At 50.4% G+C, this 12,925-nt stretch overlaps 1 long non-coding RNA gene across 1 annotated transcript; it reads left to right on the top strand.

The window, feature by feature from the left end:
• Nucleotides 1-553: 553 nt before the first annotated feature.
• Nucleotides 554-7,716, top strand: LOC132244806 (uncharacterized). Its single transcript, XR_009456581.1, has 3 exons — nucleotides 554-1,393; nucleotides 2,416-5,785; nucleotides 6,975-7,716. It is a non-coding gene; the product is annotated as an uncharacterized LOC132244806 (long non-coding RNA).
• Nucleotides 7,717-12,925: the final 5,209 nt, after the last annotated feature.

Raw genomic sequence — 12,925 nt, 5'->3', positions numbered from 1 at the left:
CAGCTACCTGGTGCTCTCAGGGTGGTCCAAAATGTTCCACAACCTCCATGCTGGATCTTTTGCAAATGTGATTCCCCCCCTCAGGTGCTGAGTCCATCTATAAATGCTGCCTAAACTCCCTATAGTTTGAGGCAGGGAAAGGGATTGTTATGCCTTGCATGGTTTGGGAGCTATTGGGCTGAAAGACATTCTATAAAAGGCAATATAGTCTATTATCTATAATCCATTTTTTTAAAAACCCAGTTCCAATCTATTAAATCAAATGCTCTATATATCTCTTCCTTTATGCAGCCTATCAACTATGAAAATGCACGCTCCCTCCCTCATAGCTTGTAGCTGTCATGCATGGTTTATAGCATCCTCAGAACCTCCTGATCGATTTACACTTATGTCGGTCTCTCTCCAAGCCATTAGCCCACATGAAGCTCCATCACTGCTCTGTGACTTGGCAGCTGTGGTGTAAAAGTCTGAATAACAAAATGCCTTGTACTTTTAAGAAGGGGTTTACATTGGGGGGGGGGGGGCGTTTGATTACACGTTGTACCTGGTTGCTACTAATACGTGACTTCCTAGTGACTTGGAGCAAGCAGCTGGGCTGCCAGACCCCAGTTCTAGCTCCAGCCTGGCAATGGAGTCATTTGTATTTCATAGGAACATGGAACTCCAAGGGAGCTCCCAGACTATTAAGTCTCCTCCTCTGAATTTACAGGCAACCAAACAGCCCTAAAGACCATCCTGTCTCTTACACTATACCCAATGAAATCTTATGAGAACTACCAAAATCACCCCAAAGGTAAAAAGCAGGGAATCAGGGCTGGTGCCCAACACTGCAATGGCAAAGAAGTTATTAAGTTTATATATTCCTTCCTGAATTCACATCTCGCAATGGATCGGACCTGGAGCATGTCACTGGGTGACTATGGGCAGTGCCACACCACTCAGGGCTGTTGCATAGACACTGCAAGATCCTGGGATAGAAGATGCTGTAGAAATGCATAGTGTTATTACTATTTGGACACGTTATGGCTAGGTCTTAAGCCAGACGCACAAAATCATGGGATTTTTTTAAAAAAGGAAGCTATTTGACTTCATTTGTATTTAGCTTGTGGCTTGAGCCTCCAGGTTACAACTAGGAAGCTCCAGCCTTCATGGTTGTGGAGAAAACTTGAAGACCTTTCTTTCATGGAAGCTGAGGATCTCGCATGATTGCACAACACCAGGGGATGGGGCTTTCAGGAAAAATGGACCAGTGAAGGAGAAAAGCTGTTGTCTCTGCTTGGGACTGGATTTGGACCTGCTTGGTCTCAATTCACCTGGGATCCAAATACACAGCAGACTCCTGAGATGGACCAGAGCTTCTCACTAATGCACAGATCTCCATTACTGCACTGCGGTAAGCAAGCAGGTATCAGATGGGCCAGAGAGGGATGGGGAACACCACTGAGGACTGAGCGGGCACTAGTGTACACCGGTCCTTTTATTTACAGCTTCCTGCTTTTCTCTGAATTGAACAGCCTCTCAGTGGGAAGCAGGTGAAAGCGCTCCGAGCATATCAATTCAAGGCAACTCCAAGTGGTGAAACCCACCCCACCCCTTTAATTAGAGGCTAGGCTGCCTTTGGAGAAGCCAGGCCTGAAAGGGTGGGGGTTATTTCCTACGGGAATCAAGTGGGAACTTGTTCTTTTCTCACCAGCCAGTGGGGTGCGGGGTGGGGAAGCTGATTGGCGTCACTTGGGAAATCTGAATCGCTGCCAGCCAGCCGTCTGCACAGGAGGCACAGTGCCGCCTGACCCCAAGATAATGCCAACATGTCCTGCCAGAGGGCACTGAGAGGGTCACCCCATTGCGGGGGGGTTAACATTGGCCTTTCCTTTCCAAAAGGCTGGTGCACATCTGTGCTGGACAGGTTTTCCAGCAGGCTCTGCCCTTGATCTTGCAACTGGTGCTCTGAAAATGGTGCCCCCTCCCCTTGCTCCTCCAGCTCTGGGTGGGGCTGGCCTCACCTGTGTTGATGCTTGTTTGACCAAGGCAGCACCTAAGCTGCTCAGGGAGCAGAGCCAGCCTGTGATCTCCCTCCAGGCAGCTGCAGGAGGCTTGAGATACTCGTGCATACTCCTTTATTACAGAAAGCTGGAGGGACATTAAGACACTCACTGCTATAGTCCAGCCTCTGCCCTCTCTTCCCTCAGCAACAAGCCATGCCAGGGGAGAAGGCGAGGAGCCCAGGTGGCTGCTCTGGGTGACAGGGAAGGATGTTTAACATCCCCTGCAGAGCCATGTCAGTCTAGGCCCATCAGTAATGGCAATAACTCACCTCCCCTGCTGCCGTGGGAGGTGTCTGGCTGTGTCTCTACCCTAATCGCATGCTAGGCTCTCCCTGCCAGCTGGCAATATTTCCATGCTCCTCTTCAACAGCTTGCCTGGGGGGCCCTGAGCCACGAGCAAGAAGGAATGGTCTCCAGGGGGAATGGCTATACACGCTTATGGTATAGACAGCTCCGTGTGTCAAGGCCTGGACAAAGCTGAGCTAACTAGTCCTCAACTTTCTTGTGTGGTAAGTAGTGTGGTCCCGTGCTAGAATGGGAAACTGAGGCACAAAAGAGAAGAAACCTGCCTCAGGCTACACAGCTCAGAACTGGGGCTAAGACTCAAGTCTGCCTGACTCTTAGCCCCAAGCTTGATCCTCCAGGTCCTGCCATGTCCTCAGCACTGCACAGGATCAGACACCAGGAGCCTGGGACCATGAAGAAGCAGAGAAAGAGTATCGGCAAGTGGTACCAGGTCCCTGCTCTGATCTCATCAAATCCAGTGACAAAACTGGCTACGCTGGGAGCCGGACGTCTTATCTAGGCCTTGTCTCTGAGAGTTTACCCGGGGCCAGATGCTGGGTCAGTGACACTCAGATAGACCTAGCAAGCTGAGGCTCACTCCATCATTGCAAGTAGTGGCTTTCCTTGTCCAGCCTGGGTGAAATCCAAGTGTGTCCCCCACACATGCCGGGCTGGAGGGCACCTTCTTGCATTTTGATCCCCTCCAGTACATGCCTGCTGCAGCAGTTACTCTCCCATTGGAGCAATTCCTGTTACATAGGACAGCTCCATTGATCCTCATGCCAGAAAACAGGCATATCAGCCTGTTTGCTCCTGAGACACGTTTTCTTTTATCCTCCCATCTACCAGGTCCATAAAGCAGATCCCAAAGGCAAACCTTGGAGGCAAAGCTCTCTGTGGGGAGGACTGTTTAACTACAGTTATCCCTGGTGCTTCATTGCCTGGGGGAAGATGAATTCACTTGCAGGAACTGCTTCTGCCCTCGAGCTTCCCACATCTGGCCAGCCTTCCCCCAGTATCTCAGGAGGATGCACCAGGGATCAAGAGGCATGACCAGGGTCACTGAAGTGAGGCAGCGACTCAGACAATGTTGGGACCCACAAAAGGTGGCCCCTTTCCTAACCCAAGTTCCTCTTTAAAGTGGCAAAGCACGTGGTCATCTTGCCCCAGACTGTCATTAACCTGTTTAGTGTTAACTTGTATTAAAAACTACTGGGGGGGAGAGAGTTTCCAGCTGCCTTGTTTGACACAAAATGTCATAGCCAGAGATTTGGTGGGGAAATGGGTTCCTTCTGCTCTTCTCTCCTTCACCGAGTGTTAGCTGACCTTGAAATGCTGCTGCATGCAAGCCCATGACCCATCCCTGGCATCTCTAAGATCAGTCTCTAGGCTTCCCTACATGCATCAGCCACCAATACTCCCTTTAATGGGGTCCGTCCAGCTGAGAACAGCTCTCTCTCAAGGTGCCACCTTCTTGAGCTCATATAAGGCTGGCCCTGTGTTGCATTTAACCCTTAGCCTCTGTGATCAGAACAGCACCTTCCTGAGCCCTAAGCAGTTAGACTGGACCATGCTCCTTTGCTGGAGCTCTTCCAGCCTCTGGCAATCTCCTGAGGTGGGCATAGTGCCGGCTGTCTGCACCTACGAGCTGCAACTGGAGTGCACTTCCTGCCCCCTCCCTGATAAGGTTTGTTTCATTCACAATTGTGCATTGAATGCAGTCCAGGCAGAAGGGTCCACATTGGGCCTCTTGGGTTTAGAGGAAATGCTGCTTGACATCCTCATCAATCTCTTGGTGGAGGCAGGAGAGCTGGTGACATCCAGTGCTGTTCCGCCCTCCAGGTCAGAGCCCTGTTAAGAGGAGAGGGCCTTGGTTTTCTTTCCAGATGTCATCCCAGATGCAAAGGGTCAGATTTTCAAGAGAGCTCAGATCCAAGATAAGCAGACAGATCTCCAAGGGTGCCCCTGGGCACTCTGGAAAACATAGACCTAAATAGGCAATGGGTGGTAAACTCTCATGCCAACTGCCTGGGACTGCAGAAAGAAATATGAGCAGATTACTTTAGGACTTCTTCTTTGTTTAGTTTCTTGAATCTTCTGCTGAAGCATCTGACACTGTCAGTCCTCAAGGACAGCCTCCTGGACCAGACAGACCTCTGGTCTGATCCAGAATGGCCGGCCCTACATTGCTCCAGCTGTTGTTTATATCACAATAGCTTCCCGATTCACCTAGGAAGGCTGATTGCCCTAAGAGCAACCTGTGCTCTGAAAATCTTACAGTCTGAAAACAACCAACCTGCAAGAAGTGAGAGGAGAGCTGTTGAAATATGGTGTCACGGGGCAGCTGGCCCCTTGATGCAAACCATGTCTAGCTCCCCTGTAACATGAAATTGTACCCCAGCTGGTCTAGATTAGGAGGGTGGGTGGCACCTGGGGGTAAGAGAGGGAGGGAGCAGGGGGATTTAGACTTTTGCAGGAGTTTCTGGAAGAGGAAGGGGACTGGGATTTGTTAAGAACTGGTGGGTTCCTCAGCAAATAACAAGGAACTGGTGTCAGTGGTGGCTGGAGCTGAAAAGACTACCAGAAGAGATGGCTTGGTTGCTTCCCTCGGCTGAGGAGCTGGAGGGACGGGTAAGGAGCTTGCTGGTGGCTTCTCCTAACAGAGAGTGCCAGAGTTGTGGAGCCAGAGAAAGCCACAGAGAGGGCTGTCTGCTGAGCAGCTCAGGATGGGAAGGTAAGTTCTAGGGGGAAAGCATGGGCAGTTGCTGCTGGGAAGAGCAGGGCTGGCTGATGAGGATTGAGAGGGAGCTCTGGGAGTGGCAGGAGATGCTGGAACTGGGGTGTTGGTGTCCTGGTGGATATGTCCCCAAGGGGTGCTGGGTGGTGAGGGGTAAAATCAAGCTTCTCTCTTACATACATTTGCAATTTGTGGGTGGGAGAAGGTGAGGAGAAAAGGCACAAGAGGGAAGGTGACAGCCAAAAAAAAATAAATAAATAAGGGCTCTATAAGGATGGGGAAAAAAGGCAAGATGTGAGAGAAGTGCAGATTGGGGCAGGGGGGCATGATGAATAAAAAAGAGGAGGGAAGACAAGACAATGTTATTTTATGTCCTAGGCATAAGGCAAGCAACCAGGCTGGCTTAAGAGACTCTGATTTTCACAGTGATTTTTGCCCAGACCTTAGCTCCTAAGCTACAAGTAGCTCCTGAGCTGTTCATGGTAGAACATTTCTCCTAAGTGTTTTATTTTTTCTTTCTTAGCTGCCTGCCTTGAATCTGTCTCTCCTGCAATGAGGAATACAGAGCGAGTGCTGCCGCTCCCTATCGGCTGTGGTACAACTGTTAATTACTCCAGCCTGATTTGTCTTTATGCACTGGAGTAGATCTGGCACAACTTGGCAAAGGATGCATCCGCTGTGGTGGCTGTGGTTTGTGCATCCCTGGGCTGGGACAAAGGTCAGTGAGCACAGGGGGAGAAGCCCGCTATAGGCTCTGTGAATTGGTTATGTTGGGGTCCATGAAAGGAGTGGTAACTGAACCAGGTTGCAAAGCTAGGAGCAAGAGCTGGGACAAACACAGACATGCTGAGATGAGTTAGGCAGGGATGATACTGCTATGGGCAGGGGGTTGGACCGGACCTCCTGGGGTCCCTTTAGGCCCTGTTTATCTGTGATCCCAAGGGGCAATTGGCTGTTCACATGGGCAGCTGTGAAGCAGGCAGTCCACAAGCAGTGCTTCAGCTGGGTGCTACCCACTCAGATAAGTGGCTGGGCTGGGCTGAGTTGAGTTGAAACTTCCCAAGCCTCAAAAAAGGGGTAGGGGGAAGGAATTGTCTGTTGTAGGGCAGAGAGCCTGAGCACTTTCTCCCCCCACCCCCCAATGGCTCTGTCCCCGTGCAGGCTGCTCCCTGCTTTTCTAACAGGATGGGGTCCGTGGCTCTATCACCATGCAGCCGTCCCCGAAATGCACTTGCCCAATAGGTGAATTAGAAATTGATTATCGGGGAAGTTACCGGCACAAGCAAATACTATGATTGCGTGTGTTTGCTTCTGATAAAAATGATGTAAAATACTCATGCCAATTAGGTGTGGTCATTTGGGTCTGGGCAAGCTGCCCATATGCCCTGGCAGTTCCCTGCGTGGACTCCATTGGTTCATCCACCCACCCGGCCCGGCCAGGGGCTGAACGAATCTACATGCCAAAAGAAGCTGGCTATGATTTCCGATCACTGCTGCTTAATGCATGGCTGCTTCCCCCTTAGCCCTGTTGCTTTCCACACAGCTGTGGGCACTTGTCCCAACCCTGGCCTGAATGTCGTTAATGGCAGCTGCTAATTGTTCTCTTGTTCCGGGCTATATTTAATTCCCCACTACTATTTTTTTTTTTTCCCCTTTTTAATCATAAAAAAAGCTTAAATTTCCCCAGGGAAGGTTATTGGCTCAGCTATGGAAATTTACCTGCTGCTTGCATAGAACTCAATGGAGAGGGGACGGACTATACTTTTAAACCTAAGAACAGCGTGTCTTTAGTGCTGAATTCACTTAACCCTTTGTGCTGTGGGGAGGTAACTTCCAGTTCTGGCTCTTGGTTCTTCAGCTGCTAATTCCACCCCAGTATGTGCTTTCTCTCTCATGATTTCCCCTAGGGAAGTTGATCTACATTTCCTGACCGCAGCTAGATCATCTTACTTCCAGTTTCCATTATGCTATCCACTGGCAAGTGCTTCTAGCAAGCGACTTTCAGGACATGGTAGTATAAATTACAGAGGAAAATGGTGGAAGCATGTGTGATGGATCTCTCTAGTGGCTAGTTCAAGTAGAAGAGAACTGTATACTACTGCTGCTCTCATGGTGAGACTCCTACAGCTCACGTGGTGGAGGTTTGCGTGCTGGTGTTCAAGTAGCACCTTGATGAGGATGATGGGGAGAGGTTATTGCTCAGGCCCACAGAGGATGGGTTAGGAATTGCTCAGAACTTTCCCCTGGCTTGGTAAGTAGATGGCAGGGAAGGAAAAGCTTCCTTCCTCTTCCCTAGACCTGTGGTATCCCCTGTAAAATGGTTATTAAATTTGTGGTGGAAGATGAGTCAAAGCACCATCCCAAGCTCAGATGGCCCATGGTCAGTCGTACACCATGGAACGAGGCACCAGGCTGCCTTGGATTGCCCTGCCTGTAGGACATGCACAAGGTCATTCCAGCATGGAAATCAATGGGAGAAAAGAACTGAATGAGATGGCAGCAAGCTTTGTTAGCAGGTTCATAGATGTGTGTGAATTTTTTATTTTTTTTTCTTTACCTGCTTGCTTCATGCTGGAGGTACAAATGACCCAAAGTAATTGGGTACTATAGGGCTAGGAACAGAAGTTGCGTTTAAACCAGTTTAAGTAATTGGAAACTAGTTTAAACCTATACCAGAAGTGCATTCAGTGCACATAAACTAATTTCAAAATGGCTAAAACTAGTTTAAGATAAATCTGGCTGAATGTAGTATCAGACTTAACTGATTTGGATCAAACTGGCGTATGAAACTTCTGTCCCAGACCCCTTCCTGGTTCAAGTTAAAGCGCAGTTCCCCCCCCCCCCAGCATGGTTTCCAGCTCTGGGTTGTGCTGTGCTGTCTGCTCCAGCAGAGAAGGGTTTGGGGGCGGGGGGCAGGGACTGCACCCCTCCCTGTGCCCAGCAAACCCTGGCTGGAGTCAGGGAGGTGAAGTTAAGCTTCACTTCCCCCAAGTACATTGCTGCTCCAACCTGCTAAACTTACTGCTGGCTGTGACTGTGGACTACAAATCCCAGAGGCACCTGGAAGCAGGAAGAGGCAGCAACAAGAAACCCTGCAGAGTCCTGCTGATGTGATTATGGACTGCAAATCCCAGGGACCTCAGGGACAGCAGGAAGAAGGGAACACCCAGCCCATGGTGGCTACCTGCCAGAGAGCCTTACTGTAGCACCCCCCAGACTTCAGGCCTGAGCCACTGTGGGTATGTGGCTGCATTTCCTGAATCAAAAGTGCATGTCTGTCCAGTTTCTCAATTTAATATCTAACCTGCAAGGACTGAATTGATTCAGCCTTGAGCTTTATGACTGTCTGTACTTGGTCTAGAAGACTCTGTCCCAGATCCTCAAATCTGCTGGTTATTTGTCCAGGGCATGTGGCCATGCAAATGACCTTGTAGGATGCTATACATCCTATGTTATTGGTCACCGTAGTAGCAGATGGGATGATTAGAAGGGAACAAACACTTGTCTCTGTTTTAATTAAGTGACCATGGGACATTATTATATGCTGGACAAGGAAACTCAAGCATTATTATATGCCTGAGTCATCCTTAAAAAAAGAAGAGACCCATTTTCTTGAGTGTGGCCCTGGGAATATTGATATCAAGTTTCTGCAGGTAGCAGTCTGCAGGAATCAAACCTGTGGTCTTTAATCTTGAAGCAAGGCAGGTCTCTGTCTCTTGACATAAAGGAGAAATTCAGTTATATGGAAGTTGCATGGGGCTGCTGTCTCCTGTACCGGGTCTGCTGCTAGACGGGGAGGCAAAGCATGCTTGGCCAGCTGCTTACGTGGCCTGTTCATTTGTCTCCACAGCCTGGGTCTGGCTACGGGATTCAGCTTTTTTAACCTCTCCTGTCGCCTCTCTCTTCTTCCCATCATCAAACACAGGTTGCCTCTGTCTTCTACATAGCATCCCCACTGGTAGAGCAAGATCACTGGTCCCTGCAGCCCTTTCTAGTCTGAAACGGGCTCTATTGAGTCATTCCACCCTGGTGTCAGACCTCAACTGGGGACAAGGAATGAAGCTAAAACAAACCTCTTGAATCTCAGGGGCTACAAGTTTGGGAGCAGGATCCACACTGGCCTGCCTCTTCTCTCTCCCCATGCTGCTCTTTCTGGGCGGGCGGGAGGGAGGATGTGGTTGGCATGAAAAACTCCACACACAACCCAGTCTCCTTCTATTGTGCTGTATTCCTGAGGGGCAGCTGAGGTCAGAATGGGACCAAGGCCAAGGGGGTGGGAGGGAGGAGGGGAGAGGATTTGTCTCGAAGCCTAAGAATCCCCCCTTTATGTGCCCTTATCTCCAGTGAATTCCGTCCTCTCAGACTTTGCTACGGACACAAGGCCCTCAGTGTCTCCGCTCTTTACTCTCAAAACAAAGGCGGCTGCAGTAATTTTTCACTTTTCGCATTGCAGTCTGCTTCCCCCTTGAATGCCCAGCGGTCTGTGGCCCTGTGAATCAGGCTGGTTGTTCAGTTGATGCATTGCACCAGAGGGTTGGGGTAGCTGGGGCCTTGGCTCTGTGTTGAGCTGCCCCAAGAAGGAGGTCAGGTGGCTGCTATTCCCTCTTGGGAAGATGTGGCCTGCCCTTTCTCTGCTCTCGTTGGGATGGCTGGTGCCTTGGGCACTGCTAGTGGGAGTTCAGAGGCTACAACCTAAGCTTGCTTCATGGCATTGGGTGTGTGGCAGTCAAGGTGGTAGCTATCAAGCTCATGCTGGAGAGCTCCAGGTGCTGTGCCAGCCTGAGATGCAGGGCTAGAGCTCCTTAGCTGGGGCTGTAACATCTAACACCCCCACTGCTCACCTTGTGTCATTGCCCACTGCTTTTACAGATGGGCAAACCAAAGGATGGAGGAGAGCAGTGACTCCCATAAGGTCACCCACTGAGCCAGATGGCAGAGCCAAGGCTGGAATACAAGTCTCCTCTTGCTGCCAGTTCATGCTGTGTTAGTTTGGTTTCAATCCCATGGCTTCTTCCTCCCCCCTCCACTCGAGATATACACATACACACACTGCTTGGGGCAGAGGTTTCAGCTGCTGGTTTGGGCAAGCTGTGGCATCAGCGTGGCTCCGGGAGCTAGGTGTACAACAGCTTCAGTAAGGGACAAGCCCACCTTGCTCACTTGATGCAGTGAAACTGCCAAGAAGACCACCTCCAGCAGGGCACGGTCATCCCAAGGGGTCATGTGAAGGTATCTCCATTCAGTTTCTAACGTGGTCCTTGGATAGCTCTTCTGGTATCGTCTGTTGATCCTGCAGCTTCCCCCTCTCCTAGGGATCATTTCCACATGCAGAGCAGTCCTTCATCAATTGGACCCACCTAAGCTGGTTGTGGTACCAGACCTTATGCAGGATCTTTCCAGACCCTGAGGCTGGCACTTGCACTGGGGCAAGTGTGCTGGAGAAAAGGCATCTTTTGCTAAGCTAGGCTGCAGGTGCAGGCAAGGGAAGGCATCTGGCTACTGATGCCAGAGGTGTGAAAAGGGGCAAGCCTGAAGCTGAGCTGGGAAAGGGCGTGTGCCTTGTGGGTAGGTGGAGGGGAGTCTCTGCCAAGGAATGTCCTGGGTGTTGGGAAAGGTGGGGGACCTGCAGCTTCAGTGGCTGCTCAGGAAGGGATGGATTGCAGCATGTGAGAGCAATGTGTTTGCAGCCCTGCCAACTGTGGAGGCCACACCTCGGAGCTGGGGATGACTCTGCTTTTACTGCACTGAGTCACCCTCGTCCTCCCCACAGCCGCTTCCTCTCCAGGAGAGAGAAGCTACCATTCATTTATCGTGCAGCTTAAAGTAGGGGTGAGGAAGGAAGCAACTCTTATTTATAACTCCCCATCTCCCCTGAGCCATGAGTCTGGGCACAGATAACTGTGAGCAGGAAGAGAGCCCTGCCAGGAACAGGGAGGCAGCCTGGTGCCTGGTAGGCAGGGTATCCTGCGAGCATCCCTGTGGCTGCGGGCGACTGCTTTAGTGCTCACGGCTTGTCAGGCCTAGTTTTTCACGTGGGCTCAGCCTCTGGAGTGCCTTACGGCTTCCACAGGAGCTGGAGGTGTCCAGGGCCTCTAGAACCTGGGTCTGTGCTGTCTAAGAAGAGATGGAGAGGGAAGCAGCTGGAAGACCAGGGCCCGGGGAGGCCTGAACCTTGGCAGCATTGCTGTGGCGAATGTCTTCTCATCTTCTACGTGCCAGCTCCTTCCTCCATTGTATCCCTCCTCCATCAGAACTGTCCCATTACTTCCCTTCTTCAAATAACTCTCAGATTTTGGGGCTGCTTTAAAACCCCCATCCCTGGGATTACTTCCCACTCATGACTCAGCCCTTCCCTGTGATGTTTAACAGGGCTAGCTGCCAGCGACTTGATGCCCAGGCTTGGACCCAGGGCCTCCAGAGTTATGAGCGTGGGCTCTGCAGCTTTACGAGCTGGGCTCTGGAGTAGGGAGATGCGTCCTTTGTCCCCTTGGTGGATCATGAATGGTGGGGGTGCAGCGGGCACAGCTGTGGCTCAGGCTGCCAGGGAAATGTCCTTTTGCTGTGACCACATTGCAGACTAGTCTTCTGCATCCTCCTGAGACAGTTTGCGCGCCAAACTGACCCACTTCCATAGCACCCCAAACCATCCTCCATAGCCTAAAAGTGAATTAGCTTGCAAATGCATGAGCAAAGCTTCATTAGGCAAGTATCACATGGCAAGCCGTGCCTTTGAGTCACCCCGGTGCTTTCAGCCTGGGGTGGGGCGTGAAATTTATGGCCAAGCAACTAAACCACGGGAAAAGCCCAGTAGAAATTGCCTGACCAGTGTCAGTATCTGGTGAGCAAAGAGATTTAAAGGGTGGCTTGGTCACTATTTTATTGGGTGTCCTGCTTGTATCCGGTACCCCTGTGCTTTTGTACCTGTAACTTTTGAGGTTTGTATCAGCTGAGGATCTGGCTCCAAGAGGTTTAGTCCAGGGGTTCCCAAACTGTGGTATGCATACCCATGGGGGTGTGCAAGACATCTCTGGAGGGCATGCGGGAGAAATTGTGTAATGGTGGATTAAATTTTAATTATGATAATTTTTTATTAGACCAACTGAGTAACTGGAAGAAAGTTCTTGGCAAGCTTTCGGGTGCAATCAGGCATAGAAGAAGGGTGATTGCGCCCGAAAGCTTTCTAAGAATTTTTTTTCCAGCTACTCAGTTGATCTAATAAAAGATATCACATCTACTCAAATAACTTTGCCAGACCAACATGGCTACAGTCAAAAACCCAGCATTATGATACTTGACATTTTAAGGGGTTAAAATATAAACTGTATGCTGGTAGGGGTACAAAAGCAGCTAGTAAATCTGGAAGGGGGTACACAATAAGAAAAGGTTTGCTTTAGTTCAATAGAAGAGGTGGGACTGGGTGATGCAGTTTTTGATCGTTTTGGATCTGTTTTCCCCTAAAATTTGGGGGGTCTGGGATCCTGGCTTCTGATGGAGACGTGTCCTTGGTCAGTAGATTTGCACTGAGGACTGACCTCCAGGATGCAGCTTGGCCTGCTGGTTAAAGCATGAGCTGGCAATATAAGGGAACTTGTGTGTGGTAATCTGCTGGTGGTGCATTGTGTGACCCTGAGCAAGTCATGTTCTTGTGGGTGGGTGGGTGCCTGGGTGTGGTACGTTTGCTCTTCCTGCATCCCTGGGCAGCACTTTACAATTAGCTGCACGTACCGGGGAAGAATTTTCATCTCCCTTCACAGCTTTAAGGGTTTGCCAGCATCGCCAGACTCAGTGGGTCTGAGCTGGGAAGGCAAATCCAGAGAACCAGGCTTTGCTGGAAATGGGGTTTGAGGGAGAGGGTCTT

This window comes from Alligator mississippiensis, chromosome 14 (genome assembly GCF_030867095.1).
Source record: "Alligator mississippiensis isolate rAllMis1 chromosome 14, rAllMis1, whole genome shotgun sequence".
In the NCBI taxonomy this organism is placed as follows: Eukaryota; Metazoa; Chordata; order Crocodylia; family Alligatoridae; genus Alligator; species Alligator mississippiensis.
Note: the sequence above shows the minus strand (reverse complement) of the source record. Positions and strands in the feature narration are given on the sequence as shown.